Source organism: Parasteatoda tepidariorum, chromosome 12 (assembly GCF_982258835.1).
Source record: "Parasteatoda tepidariorum strain Cologne lab strain chromosome 12, Ptep-v5.0, whole genome shotgun sequence".
NCBI classification, from domain to species: Eukaryota; Metazoa; Arthropoda; class Arachnida; order Araneae; family Theridiidae; genus Parasteatoda; species Parasteatoda tepidariorum.
Window position 1 is genome coordinate 17,212,899 of NC_141766.1, and position 23,528 is coordinate 17,236,426.

General features: G+C 27.2%; 1 protein-coding gene across 3 annotated transcripts in view; it reads right to left on the minus strand.

Annotated features, from left to right (window-relative positions):
• The window catches only part of ck (unconventional myosin-VIIa ck), an 89,290-nt gene extending 66,331 nt beyond the window's left edge, over nt 1-22,959 (minus strand). The window contains exon 1 of one of the 3 annotated variants that reach the window (XM_016072360.5): nt 22,680-22,959. The gene's annotated coding sequence lies outside the window, so the exon portion shown is untranslated. Of the gene's footprint in view, nt 1-702; nt 1,767-22,679 lie in introns of those variants that run through there. The other 2 variants (XM_016072361.4, XM_087155973.1) reach the window with 2 other exon arrangements.
• Nucleotides 22,960-23,528: the final 569 nt, after the last annotated feature.

The following is a 23,528-nucleotide window of genomic DNA, read 5'->3' on the forward strand; positions in this document are numbered from 1 at the left end:
TTACAAGAGTTAATCAATTGCTTGCAGAAACTTTTTTAATTGTGATTTTGTGTTCGCAGAAAGTTTTCAATTTTATCTAACTTAACCGACATGTTAAACATAAGATAACAAACATACCCCATTTTCATAAAACAGTGATTTTTCTTCATATTGACAATTCGCGTATTTTTATAAACATAAAGGACACTATCTAGAGATGGACTAAAATTAACATAATGCTTATGAATACTTATTGTTGCAAACTCACACTAATTATAAAAATATTTACACGCAAAAAGCGTTTTTTATTTGATGACTGAGTTTTCGAAGAACAACCTTAATTTGCAACCACAAGATGGGCTTTTAAGGTTATCATTGACCGTTTTATGCAAAATGCACTTGGATCTTTCTTTCACTAGAAAAACACTCAAAGACTGATACTTAGTACCTTCCTTCAGTGGGATCGCAAAATTTAAAGATATAGCAAAATAAATTGTTTAATTAAATTAGATCTTGACAAGAAAAATCGTAATTTGTTTCTCACAAAAATGGCAATTAATAACCTTTCCTACTAAGTTCTTCACTTATTTAGAGGATATTTTCGTATTGGTACCTGTTCGAGCCAACTATTACCGCCAAGACGCTAAAAGTTTTTTGAACTTGCATAAAATTTTCGAAAAAATATTGAAACTAAATTTTAATTCAAATGTTGTTCAAACTCACCTTTTTAGAGCTTAACTATAAATGAAGACACCAAGTTTTAAAAATTCCAAAGTATTTCCTTCAAAAGTTTCATAATGATCACACAAAAAAGTACATATTTAAGTTAGTTGATGTAATAATATGTTCCATTTTTAATGTTATAATAACATTAGATTTAAGTTCCTCCCACCTCCATGCTAGGTAAACTCAACTATTGTAAAACTTCATCAGTTCTCCTTCAATTTAAGCAGTCAAATTAATTTGAAAACTTTCATTTCAGTTAAAAATTATTTATAACTTGTTTAGTCGCTAAATTGTAAAAAAGATTCGTCTTCTTTCGTCTTCCTTATATTAAAGAGAAAAAATCATCACGCAAAATATGTATAACAAAGCAACAAAGCGAAAACTACTAAATTTAGGGACACACGCTGTAAGACTTCTTTATGGAGCGATGTGTAATGAATAAAAACTTAATTATAGCATCTTTTATCACTTTTTCTTCAAACGGATGAAAGCAGACACTTGTTTAAGATAATTCCTTTTCGCGTTAGCAATTCGTTACATCTAAAATATTTTCCTAACGAAACATACATACTGCAGGCAGTGTTTTTACGTATTTAATGAATTCACATTTTTCTAAATCATTAACAATCTGTCATAAAATAAGAAGATTGATATCACTGGCAGCATTTGAAGAAATAATCAAATTGGAATCACTAATAACAGTTAATGAACTAAGCACTTAAAAATCAACGGCAACCATTCAATAAAGATCTCAAAAATCACCGACAACATTTATAAAGTAAAACTTAAAAATCACCGGCAACATTTATAAAGTAAAACTTAGAAATCACCGGCAACATTTATAAAGTAAAACTTGGAAATCGCCGACAACATTTATAAAGTAAAACTTAGAAACCACCGGCAATATTTAGTATAAATTAAATAACTATATAAGTCACATGAAAAACGTCACTTATCACGACATAAACGAAACACAACTACAGATGGCACACATTCCAGGAATTCAAGCAACCACGCAGACCATATTGACAGTTATTCGAGCATAAGCAAGACTGACACCAGAAATAAAAAGATGAGATGCGACCAATTATTTAAGCTGAACTTTTTCGAAGCATTCAGGGTCAATGTTAGAATCATTTTGCTACTGGACACCTTGGAGCAGGACGATGACCTCGGATGCCGCAGGGTTATGAAGCCTGTTCCGAAACCGAGAGGAAAGAAAAATATTTTTTTTTTTTCAATTATGAATCGTAATGTGATGGCAAATTTACCTCAGAAAAAACATGAAACACTTTCTATCCGGCTTTGATTCCTCAGTAAAGATTATAGAAGCGGTTTTTTAAAATAAACAGGTGACAGCTAAACAATGACTGAAACAAATTTTGGGATGGATTATGCTGTTCAAAAAGAAACTAACACCAATTACTTTTATTTGATAATGTTAGTTAAAATTTTTGGTCATAATTAATTAAATTAATTGTACGACTAATGATTAATATCTAATTTCTTTGTGTATAGTTTTTAATATGATATATAATATATAACTTAATATAATATTAAGATATATAATACAATATATGTTTTTTTATCTATATAAATTTTCTCAACTATGTAATTTTTACATTTTTGTATCATCACAAGAAATTAATTATAATTAACAATTCAATAATTACTGAAACTATCTTTGCGATAGATTATGCTGTTCAAAAATTAACTAACACCAATTACTTTTATTTGATATATTAGTTTAAATTTTTGGTTATAATTAATTAAATTAATTGTACAACTCTAATGATAATTAATATATAATTTCTTTGTGTATAGTTTTTAATAAGGTATATAAGATATGTAAACCTTAAAATAATATTAAGATATATAATAATAATACAATAAATGTTTTTTTATCTATATAAATTTTCTCAACTATGCAATTTTTACATTTTTGTATCATTACAAGAAATTAATTATAATTAACAATTCAATAATTACTGAAAATAGAAGAGCAAATATAATAATTAATGAAAATAGAATAAACCAGATATAGTCTACGCTTTTTAGTACGACTCCTGTTATTACGACCCTTCCATTATAACGACCGATGAAGACTCGCTTGCTAGTCCATAGACGCAATTTTATTCTAATGCTCCTTAGAATATCCGTTCATTACATTATAGTAGAAATTTGCTAACCAATTATTTACTGAAGTATACAAAGGACGATTTTTCGACATTCGGCTAACAATGATTGACTAAAATGATTAATTTCCATCACGCGAACACATCTTACATTTTCGAAAAAAAAAAGTGCTTTGAGTCATCTGAGAGTATAAGTTTGAAACAAATTATTTAAACTAAAGTTCTTTAAATGTTACCACATATTAAATGTAAAACACCTTGAAAAATTTATTATTTTCTAATTATCATAATGAATAATGGAAAAAAGACAACACCTCCTAGATTCTAATTCTAGGTGATCCTGATCTATAGTCCTAAAGAACTATTGATTACTTTATATTATTGATAATCAATAATATGTATTCATATTATTGATTGTCAATTTCTCATTAACACTATCAATACAACTTATTCGAGGATCGAGCAGAATTAAAAGAAAGGAAAAGAAAATATGACTTTTGTAGAAACTTAATTGAAGGGCTTGAGGCAATATTGTAATAACCACATTTTAATCAAATGTGATCAAACTATTCTTTAGTATATTGTTTCCAAATAGGTACTTTACATTAGATAACAGCATAATACACTGTAGCATCTAATTGCCTATATAGAAACCGTGTTTTCAGTAAAAACACTCTCCAGAACAATTTAAAAACGCAGGCTTATTATTATCGATTCTTAAGTCTTTAAATCAATGCGCGATTTAAATTTATAAGTTTACATAGATCAATCAGGTATAAGCAACATCCAAAAAGCAAAAACAAAAAAATGAAAAAGAAAATTTAAACTTGCGTAAATGACTGAAATTAAAAATATCCTAAGTGCAACGGAAACTACATAAATAACATATACGCTGTTAAAATTTATATGCAAATGAGTAAATCTGTTCATTATAAAGAATTAATTTTAACTACTTCCAAATGACATAATGCAGGAAAAAAGAAAGATCAAGGGAAGGAAAAACACAACGAAAAAAACTCCCAAATAAATAAAATTTGCATACATAAACGCAATGAAAAATATCCTACATTAGTAACATAACAGAGTGTAAATAGTAAATTTGTTGCAAAGTAATATCGTTAACGAAAACCGAAAACGGAATTAAAATTTGTGTAAATGGACGAATTCAAAATTAACCTAAGTGCGCCGGAAACTACATTGGTAACATATAAACTTTTAAAATTAGTAAGTAAATGAACGGTGAAAAATTAAAGAACTTATGGTATTGATAAGTTTCAAATAGCTGTTTTGAAGAAAAAAAATTAAATTTGCGGAAGCTCATTTCATTTAGACGAGCATCAATACAAAAAAAGCTTTTTCTTTCTCATTTATGTCAGTTTCGATTGATACTTTTATGAAAACATAATTAAATTTAACACACTGTTAGAACTATGAAAAAATGGAATAAGAAATAAAATGTTTTGTATAATACTGAAAAATGATTTTGAAGTGAATTACAAAAAAGCAAAGATATTTATCAAAAATCCAGATAAAAATAACTTACAGAAAATACCAATTGGTGAATTGTATTAGTATAGAAAAACCTGTTGAAATTCTAGAGTGATGCACACCTCCTATTTTAATTGGGCGACAACTTTATATTTTACATGCTTTGAAAAATACTGCGGAGTAAATGTCATGTTCTTTGTGTACATTGCGTAAAAAACACTGAATAACTTTTTATCTAATGATCGGATCTTCACGTTCTGAAACTCAATCATAATGTTTCGAGAGGGTGACTTCAAATATGCTAATTAATCAGTGCCGGCGATATTTTAAGTTACGAAATCAGACACAATCTGTATTTTCTCTAAATAAATATACCGTTTTTTTTTCTCCACGGATTCCGATTTTTGAACCCCAAAATATGGTTCCCATAGTTTGGTCAGGAGAGCGATCCAAAATTTGGATCCCTTAATATAATTTTACATTTTGCGCATTTCGCAATATCTCGAGAACATCTTAAACGAATTGAAAAATGTTTACAGAAAATTATGAAGTTCGTTTATCCAGAGATAATTTCCATGCAAAAATAATAATAAATATTTATTATTTTATTTAATAATAGTCGAAAAAAATTTTTAAGTATACAATTTTTTACATCACCTCAAAAAGTTCAACTTCCCATGGCAAAATACAAAATTTGAGCGAAATCGGTCGAATAGTTCCTGAGAAATCGAATTTTAAATGTACGACTTTTTTTTAAAATTCGATTTCGCAGGAAGTAGTCAACCGATTTGTATTTTGCCATGGAAGATTACATTGTTTAAAATGATGTAAAAGACTATACAATTCAGAATTGTTTCGACTGTTATTAAATTAAATAATAAATATTCGATAAAAGTTAATTTTTAAATGGAATTATCTTTTTGTGATTTTCATAAAAACAGAACCTTTCAGAAAAAGTCTAGAAAATAGAATTTTCAAATAGAAAAAAAACAGGAAAATAAATATTATAACTCCCAATTTGTTCGCAGCATAATTATTAATTTATTAATATTCTTTAATGTCAATAGGAAACTTTCCCTACTTACTGTTAATATTATACGTAGGCGTGGGATGATTTTATCTAGTAGTAAACGACCTTGAGAAGAAAATATTCAAAATCCAGTAGGTGTCCGTTTAGGAAGCCACCCTAAAGGCGGTCAACGTACCCACACATTTCACTACGCGTACACACTTACAAAAAGAACACAATAATGCGTTATTTTTCATAATAGAAAATAAATATGGCGCCTTAGCAGGAGCTTTAGCTAGACTGTTCTTTGAAATAATTTAAAAAACTGTTAATAAAGTTTAGAATTGTTAATTTATCTTTAGCTAGACTGTTCTTTTAAAATAATTTTAAGAACTGTTACAATATTATAAAAAAATTATAATTGTTAATTTACATTTAGCTAGACTGCTCTTTTAAAATAATTTTAAAAACTGTTTCAATATTATAAAAAGTTTATAATTGTTAATTTACCTTTAGCTAGACTGTTCTTTTAAAATAATTTTAAAAACTGTTACAATATTATAAAATGTTTATAATTGTTAATTTACCTTTAGCTACACTGTTCTTTTAAAATAATTTTAAGAACTGTTACAATATTATAAAAAAATTATAATTGTTAATTTACATTTAGCTAGACTGCTCTTTTAAAATAATTTTAAAAACTGTTACAATATTATAAAAAGTTTATAATTGTTAATTTACCTTTAGCTAGACTGTTCTTTTAAAATAATTTTAAAAACTGTTACGATATTATAAAAAGTTTATAATTGTAAATTTACCTTGTTTAAAATGTTTTGTAATCTTTTCACACCGTAAAAATAAGAATCTTTTCTTGAATTTTATATATTTTTAATATATTTACAACGTTATTTACCTTTTTATAGCAAAATTTAGCTCATTTAAGGAATTTCACTATTTTTAAAAACCATAAAATAAGGATAGCTCTTTAGTGGCATTTTTAAAAAAATTAACATTCATCAATCATTTTTAATGCAGAATCTGTTAAGTTATTTTAGTTTTAATGATTGATTAAAAATACAAACATTTTTTTAAAAAATATTGTTTAAAAAAATATACTTAAATTCAGGTATTTTATTTGTATCTAACACAATAAATTTCTTTACATAAAAACATTATTCGTATCACTTTATTATAAGAAATCAAGCAATTGTATGGAAAATTTCAAAATTAATATTTGTCATTGTCTCAAAGCCATATACATTAAAGCTGGCCGATATATTGTTAAATATCGGTAATTTTTAAACATCACAATAATGATTCTTGAAAATTTATTCTCACTTAAAATACGAATACCATACGTTACGATAAACGTCGAACATACGATAGCTATGATATAGCAATCCAGAGGTCTCCTTAGGAATTAAAAAAAAAGACAGGGTGCTTCCTCACAGAAAAGAGCATTTAGAGTTTTGAAAGAGCACTCGCTTACCACCGTTAAAATTTATCAAAATGTGTAATATTATGTAATAACTGAATTTGATCCACATCAATTTTAAATTACCCTCTTATACTATTTTAAAAAGTAATTCTCACTCCTTATCAAAGTAAGAGAATTATTTGTAGTTTATAAAAAATAATTAAAGGCATGTAAACTGAAAAACATGAGAAAAGAAAGTTTATAAAAAAGTATTTATTTAATAAATAATTTTAAAATTTAAAATCACTTAAAATGTGTTAAGATAACCCCCTCCGAAAAAATAGAAACTTATAAAAATGTAACCAGTTGAGAATAATCTTAACAAAATAAATATTTGTAATAATAATCAGAATTAAACCTATATAAACACAGATAATTTTACCAGTGTATAATTATTTAAACAGTTAATTATTTTATTTCAAATGGAATATAAATAAAAAAAAAGGCAATATTTTTAAGGTATGGCGGATTATTTTTACGAGAAGGGCAAAAGGGGAGCATCAAACGGAAGGCCGCCCTTCTAAAAACATTTCGGGAGAACACTACGCAATTAATCGAGGATAATATAACAACCATTAACAAAAACAATAATATCCAATACGATCTGAAAATGATAATATAATCACTATTATCGATAACGATAATTATCAAATAACAAATATTGTGATATCACTGTCATTTTTAACTAACTTCATTATTTATCGAAAAAGATAATATTGCGAGTGTTATCGATAACGATAGTTACCGAACATAAAATTTTAGTGTGTGCGACAGAAAAATTAACCACTGTAAAAAATAGAAATTATTATCTTCATTATTTATTGAAAAAGATAATAATGCGAGTGTTGTCGATAACGATAGTTACCGAACATAAAATTTTAGTGTGTGCGACAGAAAAATTAACCACAGTAAAAAATAGAAATTATTATCTTCATTATTTATCGAAAAAGATAATATTGCGAGTGTTGTCGATAAAAATAGTTACCGAACATAAAATTTTAGTGCGTGCTACAGAAAAATTCACCACTGTAAGAAATATAAATTATTATCTTCATTATTTATCGAAAAAGATAATATTGTGAGTGTTGTCGATAACGATAGTTACCGAACATAAAATTTCAGTGTGTGCTAACAGAAAAATTAACCACTGTAAAAAATAGAAATTATCTTTATTATTTATCGAAAAAGATAACATTGCGAGTGTTGTCGATAAAGATAGTTACCGAACATAAAATTTTAGTGTGTGCTGCAGAAAAATTAACCACTGTAAAAAATAGAAATTATTATCTTCATTATTTATCGAAAAAGATAATATTGCGAGTGTTGTCGGTAACGATAGTTACCGAACAAAAACTTTTAGTGTGTGCTACAGAAAAATTGACCACTGTAAAAAATAGAAATTATCTTTATTTATTGAAAAAGATAATAATGCGAGTGTTGTCGATAACGATAGTTACCGAACATAAAATTTTAGTGTGTGCGACAGAAAAATTAACCACAGTAAAAAATAGAAATTATTATCTTCATTATTTATCGAAAAAGATAATATTGCGAGTGTTGTCGATAAAAATAGTTACCGAACATAAAATTTTAGTGCGTGCTACAGAAAAATTCACCACTGTAAGAAATATAAATTATTATCTTCATTATTTATCGAAAAAGATAATATTGTGAGTGTTGTCGATAACGATAGTTACCGAACATAAAATTTCAGTGTGTGCTAACAGAAAAATTAACCACTGTAAAAAATAGAAATTATCTTTATTATTTATCGAAAAAGATAACATTGCGAGTGTTGTCGATAAAGATAGTTACCGAACATAAAATTTTAGTGTGTGCTGCAGAAAAATTAACCACTGTAAAAAATAGAAATTATTATCTTCATTATTTATCGAAAAAGATAATATTGCGAGTGTTGTCGGTAACGATAGTTACCGAACAAAAACTTTTAGTGTGTGCTACAGAAAAATTGACCACTGTAAAAAATAGAAATTATCTTTATTTATCGAAAAAGATAACATTGCGAGAGCTGTCGATAAAGATAGTTTCCGAACATAAAATTTTAGTGCGTGCTACAGAAAAATTGACCACTGTAAGAAATAGAAATTATTATCTTCATTATTTATCGAAAAAGTGTTGTCGATAACGATAGTTACCGAACATAAAATTTTAGCGTGTGCTACAGAAAAATTGACCATTGTAAAAATAAAGCAAATTTGTTAGTTGGAAAGCATCGTTAAGTCATCGATATTTTACGAATTATCACGACAATAATGTTCAGCTCTAATATATATATATAAAATAGAACAACATAGCCCAAATGAAAATCTTTAACTACACCCTATAATTCCAATAGAATAGATTTCCATCCCTTAAACCATTAAAGGCCGAAAGGGTAAAAATAAATGATCCAACATATTATACTCCTCAGACAGTTTCTTTAACACTCAATTTAAATTTCACGGAAGAGTTGAAAGGTTAATGCGAACGATGCAATTTTCTTGAGTGCATTCACTTTATTTTTATTGTCTTTTTTGCTTCACGGGTACCGTTTAGCTCCTTAAATGTTAAGCATTTCCTTATATCTTAAATGATCACGTTTTTGAATTTGAAAAAAAATATTAGAAAAATACTCTTATCAAAGCTAAGGTTTATAAATAATTATCAGTGTAGATTTATAACTAAGATATTTATTGTCTATTTTCTTTGATATGTTCGACTAAGATCTATAAATGTGAAGCATTCTCTAATTTCTTAAATAATCAAAGTTTTAAATTTTAGTGATATTAATATAATGTTTGGATTTTAGGGTCTAAAATGCTTTTAAAAAATACTCATTAAAAGCTAAGATTTATAGTTTAGAGAAAATTTATCAATAAAATAACTATTATGCCTTCTTTCTTTGATATGCAAACGTGCCACAACAATTTCGATAAAAAAATGAACTTAGGAAATTTCAGAAACAGGTTTTCAAACTTACGAATTAAAACTAGAATAAAAAATACAATTTAAATGAATTGTTACATTAAATAAAATATGAATTGAATAAAAAATGGTTTTTATAGACATTTTGAGTCACTTAAAAATGATTCTCTTTTTAGTAATTTCAAAATGCCATAATTCGATTGGAATAATTTCTTACTTACAGCCAATCTGAACATCTAATATTTTTTTGAAAACTGGAATATGCTGTATTTTAATGGCTAAACTGTTAGAAAAACACTTAGCAAAATTTATAATTAATTGTCAGTGGACATTTATAAAAACTGTTGTGAAAATGATTATTTGAGTATTTAAATCTAACTCTGTTGGTTCTCTGCAATACTCGAATAAGTCAATAATTAAAACGATAATAACATATTCTTTATTGTTCGCAACCATATGTTTCAACATAATAAGAAAAACAGCAATATCTGAGCATTTAAAAACTCTTCCTATGGTGAACCGCTATCTGTTCAAACTATTTCTTTTAAAGGTTTTTAACATGTATATCTGAGTTGAAAAAAATTACCCTTCTGGTCAGAATTAACCCTTGGGAAATTATAAGTCGAGGCCCAAAGTCACTGAAAAATATCAGTGCCTGAAAGCACATATTATGCAAGCAAAAAAATTGCATATAAATTTATTTTTACTTTCGAAAAACAGTAATAAACCGTGTTCACAACAGATATTATCTAATTTATATTGTTATTGCGTGCTGAAGATTATTTTTATGGCCCTATATTTCAGAAACACATCCAATAATTTATAGAATTATTTATTAATATTTCTAAGCTTCTCAATACTTATTTAGGAATAGCTTTTAATTGAAGACAAAAAACATGATGACATTATTTGCATTTTTCGGAACATTTCTTCTTTTTAAAAGACATTTTTTAAGGTTTTGGGCATTGTAACTTTTAAAATTTTAGGGCGTTTTTCTTTTTTTTTTTTGCCTTTAGGTTTTATTTATATAAAATGTAATAACATTTTTGCTCTTTCTAACGTAATTCTAAAAATCATCAGTTACTGATACCATCTGTTACTTTTTCCTCCATTTAACTATTACATATTTCAGATATACATATTTATTTCTTAACATATGTATAATATGTCAGACAGAAATTCTTGTATAATAACAGAATTTCTTTTTTCTTTTTTTTTTTTTTTTTTTGAATTTTAAGAGTGATTTGGTGTTTTTAAGAGCATTTATCCTGGGGACGCTTTAGTTTGAGGGAACATAATCTTCATTTCGAGGACCACATTCACCTCTCGAAGGGTCAACGTGCAAGTCCTCGCCTAGCCTACACAACTAGCTTAAGGAATTTTGTAATTGATTTTAAGACTAGTTTTTAAGAAAAATGAAAAAAAAAAATTAAACACAAAAATATAATTTTCTAATTCAAAACTTTAAAAAAAATTAACTTTTCGACAATTTGATTTTCCTCAATCAAAACATGTTTACCACAAATGAAGTTCAAAGATATATTTAAAAATTAATGATGTAAAAAAATTTATAAACAGTAATATCAATAATAGTAATAAAAAAATTACACTTTTCATGGAGAAAGTCAAAAACTTGCGATAATTTAACCTTTTTAAGGAAGACAGTCTGTAAAACTTCAAAAGTTTTTAATTTAAAAAATATTCATAATCTAAAAAATATTTTACATAGTTGCACTATTACTATTCTACATAGTTGTACTTTTTTTATCTTAATACATAAAAGATAATTAGATTATTATAAACAATATAATAAATTACTATAAACAATAAGATACAAAAACTGAATTTATTCCGATCCTTTAATTTTATTTTCTTTTCTGAAAAAGGTTGTTATTTTAAGTTATGAAAAATGCAATAATTAAAAAAAAAAACACTCATAAAGCATATTATGGTGAATGCAGATTTTATTTTTTTGAATTTTCAGTTAAAGCGTTTTTTTTATCTAAAAAAGATATAGCTTCTAAAAACTAATTTTCTCATAATACTTAAAATATGAAATAAAAAGAATAACAGAATTAATAAAAAGATATTTTTTCAATGGCACACCTCCGTTTTTGTACTGTGATCTTTTCACAAACCATTGTACTTAATTTTTAATGCTTCGGAAAAACGAAAATATATTAACTTCATTTTGACAAATAAAATGGGAACGATAATAATTCAGTAGCAAGCTGATACTAATAAATTGAATCCTGTCTACATTTTTAATACTACCGCATAATAAGCCTCTAAAAACTAATGTAATTTAACTTCTACAATAAGCTTCTAAAAATTAATTTTCTAATTAGACTTAAAATATAAAATAAAAAGAATTACAGTAAAAGTTCTACGGTAAATAAGAAGACATTTTTTAAGTGGCACACCTCCGTTTTTATACTGTAATCTCTTCACGAACCATTGTTCTTAATTTCCAATGCTTCGGAAAAACGAAAATATGTAATTTTCATTTTGAGGAATTCAGTAGCAAACACATACTAAATAATGGAATCCTGTCTACATTTTTAATACCACCGACCTATATAATAATCCTGAAGCTACGACCTATGATCATTTTAATTAACCTCAATGTGTAAGAGTTTAAGTAACAGTAGGACATCGAATTAATTATCAAAAGAAAAAAAAACATATATTCAGTTCTAAGTAATCGTCACTTTTAAATCTAAACTATTTATTGTATTTCCTCTTCAAACGGTAAAAAAAGTTGGCATTTTCATTTAACAGTTAAAAATTTTTATTTCGGACCATATTTAATAAAACTAGTTTAATAAAACAAATGCAATATAATTTCGTCATTTTTAATGAATGCATGTGCCAACCCCGTCTCTTTTCCTTAGAAACATCAGTCACGTGCTCATTTGCGGAATGACAGTTGAGATGAATTTTCTTTTTTTTTTTTTTGGCAGATTTTTTTGTTTCTTTTTAAAAGAGTAAGATTAGCGGAACAGTAAATTGGATGATTTTTCGACAAGACTTTGCTACATCTAAAATTATTTTAGAATTATTTAATACATACAAATTGAAAAAAAAAAATTCACATTTTTATAAAAAAAAAAATAGAAAATTTTAATTTTAGAATGATTTTAAAAACGGTAAAAATGCATGTTTTGAAAAAACTTATAACAATTTGATTTTGTAGTTTTCAGAAACATCTGAAATTATTTTGTAACAGACCTACATAATAATTTGTTTTTTTTTACTGATATACCGATATTGAAGTACACATAAATTTTAATCTAACATAGATTTTATAATGGTACTGCATCTTGTAAAATCATAGATATCTTTTCAGGAATTTGGAATTTCTGAAAATATTGATAAGAAATTATTTTGTGCATGTCGAAAAATATAACTTGGGAATAAAAGACAGCTTCATCACCTTAAAAAACTTTTTAAAAAAAATCTGCTTCACTCTTTTAAACTTTTCGATTTCATCTAAACTTTACACATGCGATGATAAAGTTAGAAAGCTTTAATACCAATGCTAGTGTTTTCAGTCTTTTTTTTTACGTATTAATGTAAATAAAAAAAAAAAAGAACAGACGGTTTGAATTTAAAAAGATATGACGATTTCATCGAAGAATTTATAATTACGCGTTAAAAACTTATGCCCTATTTATCGAATAGTTTTGTAATCATTTTCTGTAACTGTGACTGAAAATAAGAAGAAGAAAAACTTTTGAACTAGTTCCGGAGAAATTAAGTTTCAAAAATTTCCGTTTCGAGTTTCTATTAAGCTTTTCGATTTGAATTTTCGTTCTTTATTCTATAGTAATCTATTTTTTAATTTCATTTTTTATAGGTTGTATTTAATAAATCAAACTAAAAACAATAAAAATAAATGAAAAATAAATTAAAATTACGCTTTTTTCATGAGAATTACATAATCCTGCACAACATTTATTAATAATTCCTTTAACTCAAATCAGATGTGAGAGGGTGTTCTCCTAACTGAAAATTACAAAAGTCCCGTCCTCGTGGTCGATTAACATTTAGAAGTGTTTGTAATGATGGTTACTGAGAAAGACAAACTGAATTCCTATTAAAAGTAATATTGTTTGTGTGAAACCAATCCAGTAATGAAGCATTTTTTAACTGTTTAAAGCGGTACAGTCTTCAGAAATATTATTTGAATCTACAGAAACTTTTCTTAAGTATTCAAAAATTGCAATATTAATGTTTTTCATTCCTTTTGTACTAGATGTAAGAAAGGTGTAGTAAAGATTTTACTGACTCTTATGCTTGTTAGAAAGGACAATTTATTAGTGTATTTGAAAAAAAAAAATGTTTTTTTTTTAAATTTTTCTAAGGATTTTTTTTTTTTTTTTTTAAATTAGGGTTTTAATACTTAAAAATATTATCTAAGTTATAGCGCTTCTGTCATGAAAATTTCAGTTTATGATTTATTTATTTCTAAAATTGAATAATTCAAAATAATTTAAAATTAGTATTACTACTAGAGGAATTCAAAATTAAGTTATGGCAGCTCTCTTGTCCAGACTAAACAATTGAGAGGAAACAATATTTTCCAGATTGCGGATTTTTATAAATACATATGCTTTTCATAATTTATTTTATGAATTGTCAATAGAACGAATATATTTTTTCTTCTTCAAATTTTGTGGGGTTTTTTTTTCCACTGGAGTTGTAATTAAATAGTTTCTTAATAATAAACAAAATATTAAATAAATGACAGATTATTGAATGGACATAAATATAATTACAAGTCCAAAAAATCAAAACTTGTCTAAAATAATTTCCTAATTCTTAGAATCCCTGTGACTTTTTCACGGAACCCTATGGTTACGTAGAACACGCATGGGAACTACTGCAGTAGGGCACAGGTCGTAATGTGATAATTAAAAATAAAAATTATTGAAATATTTTCTACAGAAATAATAGAATGCTGTTTACTTTTTAGCATTTCCAGTTATAAATAAAAATAATAAATTATTTCATAGTGGATGACAATTAATGAATTCCTTAAGCATTGCCTTTAACCCCTTCAAGACCGGCGGGAAGAAACGCGTTCCTCGGCCTGAAAATTCCGCGTTTATATGTATTAATACGAAATGTAAGGAAGAGTCGGGTAGCCCTGCTCACTTAAGGAGTATTGCTTATATTACTGTATAATATTGAGTAATAATCAATATTCTTGCATGTTTCTATTGTTTTATCATCTAATTAAATAATGCAAAAAGAACAAACCAAAAAAAAAAAAAAGAATAGTTTAACTAAATAGAAATTTTAAAAAACATGTTTTTCAGCTCTTTGTGCTGGGTAGCCCCGCCCAGTTACAAAAATTATGTTTTTTGACTGTTTTTTCAGGTGTAATTGAAAATGACCAATGCATTGACAATAGATAAATCTCATTTATCATTTTTATCACAAAATTCAACCAATTTTTCTTAATTTCATGACTACTGTATTCAACATATTTTCAAAACTATTGTTTACCATGTTACCAGCTGCATAAATACTTGAAACTTTGAAAATAATATTTTTTTAATATAACAACTAATGTCCGATGGGCCATTGACTTGAAAAAATATTCTATACATATGAAATTGACAAAGGGCTGGGGTACCCGACACTCCCCTAATGAATGCGACAGTACAGTATTGAGATAGTAACGTTAGCCGCTGGAGTCATAAAGTTCCATATGATATCGTGAGCCGTGAAGGTAGAATAGCGAGATCACGGTCCTGAAGGGGGGGGGGGGTATATTTCCCAATAAAAATGAGACAAAAGGGTTGAGATCAGAAGAATATGGTAACCTCGACGATCAATATAGGACTAGAAACAATGTATTTCGATATTTTTCTCCAGAAATAATAAAATATGAATAAAAATGATTAATAGGACAAATAAATTTTCAAAAAATAACATGCGCTACATTTTACCGCCAAGTTCTAATAGAATCTTATCAACAATTATCAAAGTTTATTTTTTTCGCACATGTAGTACAATTATTATTAACCTACATATTAGAGCTGTGATGGCTCAGGGGACAGGGCGCTCGCCTTCCAAATGAGGTAAACCAGGTTCGAATCCCAGCGATGGCTGGTCGATACGAATTCCGCATCTGGCTTGCACCGACCACGGTGCTGACGTAAAATATCCTTAGTGGTAGACGGATCATGGGTTAGAGGCCCCTTGCCGTCAGGCTAACCGTGAGAGGTCTTCCTCTCCATGTAACGCAAATCTGTTCAACGACGGTTATAAAATAAAAACCTGCATATTAACCCACTTATGCCCAGTCACAAAAAGTGATCGATATATGAAAAATAACTTTATAAAAAAGTGGCAGCTGTTGTTGTAGTTGTAGTTAATTTTCGTCGCACTAGAGCTGCACGATGGGCTATTGGCGACTGTCTGGGAAACATCCCTGAGGATGATCCGAAGACATGCCATCACAATTTTGATCCTCTGCAGAGGGGATGACACCCCCGCTTCGGTAGCCCGACGACTTGCACGCAAAGTCAAGCACTTTACGGTAGAACAGTTTAACGAGGACCAATACCGCACGCCCTCGGTCCCTACGCAGACTGATCCAAGTGGTCACCCGACCGCACACTGACCGTAGCCAGTGATGCTTGACTTCGGTGATCTGCTGGGAATCGTGTCTTAACAATCACTGCGGGACTAAAAAAGTGGCCGCACATGTTTGTTTATATCAAGCAAATAATTCGTTCCTACCACTTAAACATTAAAAATAGTCCTTTGTTTTTACTTCATACCCAAACATAAATATTGTTACAGCAAAATAAATTCTATTAATAAAATGCAATCGCATGTTAATTTTTTTTTTTAAAAAAGGCATAAATGAGTTAAAAATTTTTTCGTTAAGTATTCCTTTATTATTATTTAATGATTATATTTTAGCATATGCAACAATATCATTTATTCTGTTGGCATTATATCTATGTTAGCGTGGATAACCTAAATCAAGAAAATGTCGACCTTCACCGGCGAATATCAACAATCACACAGTCGCTTCGGTGAATGTCCGAAATATTTGTTATATCCAAATTAATATTAATTTATTCGTTGATATTATTATATTTATTCGATATTTTAATACCTGATGAGAATAGATTAGGAGAAATATCAGTGCTCGGAGTACAGGGCAATTGCAATTACGATTAATTACGAATTGCAATTACGATTAAATGTTTTCACCTTAAATCATCTTTGATCATTTGCTTCATATTTGGATAGTTGCGATTTAGTTACCTCCTCAATTAATAAAATAAATAAATTATAAAACACAAATTTTATAACGTGCCACTCCATTATAAATGTTCTGTAGCATAAGTCTATACTTCCAACCAAATTTTTATACAGAATGGTTTAGACATTAATAATTTTAAAAATTAAAATTATAACAAAAAATATCCAATGTAAGTGCACTAATTTCAAAGACCTATACACCACATTTATTAAATATTAATAAAGGTTTAAAAATGCATTTTATTTGATAAACTTCTGAAACTTTTTGTACATATATAAAAAATTTTAAAAAATTGTGCCTATTAACGCTACAAACAGCGATTTATTTCATGTGACAAATCAACACTATTTTTGCTCTGCGGCTAGAGGTTTCGCTTATAAAAATAAATAAAACAAGAAATCGAATGCTTCACGTGTTTTTCAGAGCGAGAAGCTTTAACAAGGTATTCGTCCCCGCCAAACGAGCTTCAAATGAAAGGATTTAATGGCATTCTCCGCAAGTTCATTTGTATTTGTCCAAAAACATGTCGAAATTATGTAAATTTTTGCCGCAAGTATCTCACTTCGGTTTTTTATTCATTTCTTTTTCAAATCAGGTAACATTTCAGTTGTAGGACCTAGGGCAAAATGTATACAGCATAACTGAATCACAAAATTAAATACTAAATCAGTAACATATATAAGTTATAATTTCGAGAGGTATAGCTGATGGAAAAAAACAATAAAAAAAATCATCTAATTATAACTGTTGCTTGACAAAAATTTATTAATATATTGAGCTTAATAGAAATTTTCACGGCAAGCATTGTATCGTTTTTCCGGCAAAGAACTGAGACAAACTTTACTATAAAATTTATTTAAATTTATTATAATTTTCATAAAAGTATCGTATAATTTTTTCTGTTAAAATCCAAGTCAGGTGGGTCTTTGAAATTAATTCATACATAGTTTTCAAAACATATTTATGAAAAGGCTAAATTTTCAATTGATATCAGGAATTGTGAGGAACAGATAATAAGTAGCAACCAGAGAAAAAGTTTTCAGTTTAGCTTCTAATTCATTTTTTAGAAAATTGGAATTTTAATAATTAACAAAGATAATTAAATTCTAAAGATATTTCAGCAGTCATAAGTGTGTTATTTAAACGTAAGAGTAGAATAAATATGCAGTACTATTATATAATATATAACATATATTTAGAGTTTTTTTTTTTTTTTTTTTAATTCTTTTTACTTATATCAAATCCTAATTTTGCATCTTAACATTTTTCTCCTGTCTCCCAACTAATATTTCACAGAAAAATAAGCAAACTTATTACAAAATTTATACGTTACTTTCTACTTCATTAATGTTTTAAAGAAGGGGAAAATTTTGAAATACATAAACAATTAATATTTTGGATATAACTAAATATTTTAGATACAAGTAATTAATACCTAAAAAAATTAAGTGAAAAAAAAACAAGGATGAAAACCAGAAAAATGATGTGGAAATATAAAAATAAAAATTAGTGAATTAATGCTGTATCAATACTAGTACTTTAAATGAAGCAAATGATGAATTAAAAAATAACCCCCCCCCCTCCCAAAAAAAAAATTATCAGATTAAAAGAAATGAAATTAATATACTTTTTCTTATTTTCATAATTTTATCGAAAAATTCAAAAGCTGTCAAAAGAAAACAAAAAATCAAAAGGTAATTTCCCTAGTTGCTTTCCATGAACGTTACTAGACATCACAGGCAACATTGTATGTGTAGTTTTTAATTTATGCTCAAATGTTTTTGAGTAGTGCCTTTTATGTAATTCGCTCAGATATAAGAGGGTTTTTTATTAAATATATTCTACATTCATACTTATATATACTAAACATAAAAGTACGATCTAATATAAATTGAAAAGTATTGTTACCAAAAAAAATTTGGAAAGTATTACCAAAGGGATTAATAAAAGAAATGGTTAAAAGAACAACTACTTCAGTCACATTTCTGCCTTCCAAATGTATAATGCATTGCATAATGATGATGCTACTGAAATTATTTTCTGTAAAATGTAAAGTACAATGTGTTATGTGATTAGCTTTAATTTATAAAGGTTAATTTTAAAAGTTTTAAATTCATAATTAGCTTTAAATGGAATTTCTAATGAATGGAATTTCTTAAGTTAAGGAATGCAATTTCACAGTTTGAACAAAACTAATTAAAAATTATTTTTTCTAGTTCAGTTGTCATAAAAGAAACGGTGAATAACTGAGTAATTAGAAATTTTGGCTTTCAATTGATATTCTAAATTATAGCTTTCTGCGAAATTACAGGCTCAATATTCTAAACTTTATATTTAAACATGGATTTTTTGCAAAAGGTACAGTATGATGAAAACAGGTATAGTCTATTTAAATAAAATGGAGATATTCTGGTCTATTCTTTTAAAATACTCATTACAGAAATTTTTTTAACAGAAAAATTTATTTTCGCACTCCTTGTCTAAAAATATGTCCATTTTGTAATATTGGAAATATATAAAATATATCTGTTGATGTATTTTAACAAACCCTGAAGGGCTAACCAGGCATGCAGAAAATTCACAGGGTCTAATATCTAAATCAGTTTTTTTTTTTTTTAGTTACAAAAACCATATCAAAATATTTTTAGTAAGTAAGTAAAGACTGTATTTTGTTACATTTTCTCTTTAAATAAGAGAAAAATTGATTTCATTTTGAAAAATTCTCGATTTAATTAACCCATGTGCTAAAATAATAGAAATCGAAGTATATTGAAATAGTAATATTTTATAACTATACTTTGTTAAGTGACTTTTTTTTTACAATTAAAAATTCTGAAGCCAATAATTTATTTAATTAAATCAAAAAATTTCTTAGGGCTGTCTGAGTTTCTCCCGAACCTTGCCCATGCGATCAGACACACGCTACACCCCTGGAGTTTACAATCCAAAAAAAACTGCATTAAGTATAATACATATTCCACATGATTTGTTTTATAGATAAGTAATGTACTAAGCAAAATTTTTAATAGTGTACTTTTTTCTTCTTCATGTATTTAGTTCATTTATATTATATCAGATTAATGAAATATGTTTAATTTCATATGTTTTCTTTCAAAAGTTACAAAGTTAAATTTATAAAACATTAAGTTGATAATTTCAAAGAATAATTTGGTGTGATAATTGCTAAAAAAAATTGTTTGGAAATTTATTCATTCAAGATAAACGTGAAAAAACCCACTTGGTGGACATAAAAGCAGGGTTTTTTCAAGTGGGCCCAATCTGCAAAAACCTGCTGGGTTCTTCTGGGCTGGACCCATGTTGAAGAACCCTGCTCGTGGGCCTGGATGAAATCCTTTACAAAAACTGAAATGTTTTTTAATTTAATGCTTTACAGAAATTAAAAACAACAGACCTTTTTTTTTACACATATTAGACCGGGACTGAAGAACCAGGGGGCAGAAGGGGCCTTAGCCCCCTCACATTTTATAAATGAAGGGACCCAGCCCCTTCTAACATTGTAATTTTTTCACTTGATATTTGTGTAATTAAATTTACAATTAATCGAATTCTTGATTGACATATTGAGAGGTCCAGGTAATTTGGACTCTGCATCTATATATATATACAGGGAGGGATGCGAGAGTCCTCCCCCCCTTTTGAGATACTTCTGCGTTCACTGATATTAGAAATATTCCATGATTTTTTTCTTGCAATTAAGCTTATCACAACTTAAGAAAATAATGATATAAGCCAATAAACATTAAGTTTTCAATAAAGATATGCACGAATAAAACAATTTGAAACTTAGTATAAGAATAAAAATTAATATTTCTAAATCAGGTAAATTAGATACAACTTAATAAAAATCTCTTCACAAACAGCTTGCGGCTTTTGAAACGTACACTTTTTATTTTTTAGATGAATTTTGACCAATGTCTCATGAAACAAGAGTTCACACTTGCACATCACTAAGAACATTTAAAAGGGAAACCAGCTTAAAAGGTGCATTTTTACCAAATTAAATATGTAATTCATTATTTATAAATTTTTTCAATCAATAGTTTTAAAATGAATAATACGATTCAGCGAGATGATATCCATAATGGAAGACCAAGCCAAAGAAGATTATGTATGTTATAAAATAGCCACTATACAAGAATTTTTAAATTTATTATGCACAAATAGGAGAATATCTTTTATTTAAGTCATAAAAGAATCGAAGTCATTGAAACGGTTTCATGTAATGAGTCAATGAAAATCAGACTTTTTTTTATTTAAGCAATTAGAAATGATTTAAATAATAATAATACAAATTTTAATAGCATTAATTTAACAGAATATTTTTTAGAAGATGTAGGATAAAATTAAAGTTCAAATATTATAAAATTCATCATAATGAATAATAAGTGCATGTAAGGTCATAAAAACCATAATATTCCATAAAAAATATCAGGGTTTCTGTTACGGTAGCATTTTTGTTGCAAAATTTAAAGAGACTTATCAAAAATTCTAAAATAAAGCAAATTATTGCTTTTTTGCTAAAGCCACACCTAGAAAAACATTTATTAACAAGAGGTAAAAAATTAACACAAACAAATGATGGAAAAAAGGAGAAAAAATTAATAAAAAAAACATTGATTCCTCTAAGAAATTTTATTGTATTAAGGCAGTGGCGTAGTTTTAATGTACATTCGAGGGGGGTTATTGGATATCTCCTTCCAATATATATATATATATATATATATATATATATATATATATAATAACAGCAGACACTAGATCTGTCTCCTATCTAAACCAACTAATAAAACAATTTATAATCAATTAAAAAATAAAAGACCAGCACTAATCCGAAAGACCCATCCATTTGACAACTAAGAACTCTATAACTTTAAATCGATTACTTTTTTCGCTATAAAATTGAATTTTTTAACTGATAAACAATTGGCTCAAGCAAAATATCTTACGAAGTCATATCAAACAGAATATCATATACAAAATATCAAATTTTAAATACTTTTTATATTTAAGAAAATTTTCAATATTTTTTACATTTAAGAAAAATTAATTTTAATAACTGTTAATTGCGTTTAAAATCATAGACTAAAAGAAAACCATTTTAATAGCGAAAGTTTTATATTACACATTATCACACACATTAAATTAAAAAATAAAATACAAAAATTACAGCACAACTTAGTATGTTAATTTAAATGTCCCTTTGCATAACTTCACTGTAGAAAATACATATTTTGAAAATTAGATATTAGTAGCCGGGATTTTACAGAAAGATAATATAATAAAATTTAATTTAAAAAAGATCGTAAACTCTTCAGATATTGAATACCTTAATTAAAAAACATTAATTTTGAAACATTGAGATGAAAATGTATAGGGAGGATATCATGACACACAACTTTAACATCGCAAAATGAAGTATCGCATAAATATTTCATAAATAAAACTGATTTTTCTCATAGAAAAAACTCTACATAAACAATTTTAATTTTCAACGTACACAAATCACGAATTTTTCATGTACAAGGTGATCGAACCAAAAAAATTTATATTAAGTGATCGACAGGTAAGGCATCCGGCAAAAAAAACACGTATACAAGCTATTGACAAGTTGTTGCAACGTCAACTTACCGGTCAACTTTTTCAATTTTAAAACAGAACCAATATATTTACATCCACAGATAACTTAATGTAGCAAGAGTTTGTCATCATACAATTTAAATCCATTAAAAACGATGAAAATTATCACATTCTTCCATTCTAAACGTATTTACATTTATTATACACACAACAGAAATGTCAAGTCTACCTCGATACCTGTCTAGCAGGTGCGACTCGATTCCTCTCAGGTAGAACCAGATGTTGATGTTTTGAGAAGTCATGTCAAGACCGGAGCGGGAGAGGGATGGGTAGATTTACTTATTTCAAATTAACTACAAAATATTGCAAGAGATGGCGCTAAAACATTTTCGTACATTTTGTGCAGAAATATACTATTGATAATGGGAAATGATAATAAAAGTTAACTTCTACTTTCACTCAAAACTTTATTCGGAATTGTAAATAACATACATAGTGTAATGATTAGATTATCTCAATAAAATATATGAGGAGTGTATAAGATGAAAATATGATCCTAATAGTTGAAAGAAAAGACGGATTGAACTTTTAGATTTTGTATCTATTTTAAAAAAAACTCGTTTACTCAATAAATGATAGACAAATATAAGTATGAGAGTTTTTTTTCTTATGTAGTATATTAGTTAACTAATTAAGTTAAAATTATGTAGCATAATAGATAACATTTAAAAACTTTAATTTGAAAGGTATAAAAATGTTTACTTCCTTATGGTTGGTTGACTCACTATGTGAATAATTAACTTAACAAGAAAAAATTTAGAAAACTTCCGGTGTATTCCTCCGCTTATGTTATGCTTGCGAGGCGATGTGTGAGCAAGATTAATAAACTGTAGTAAACAT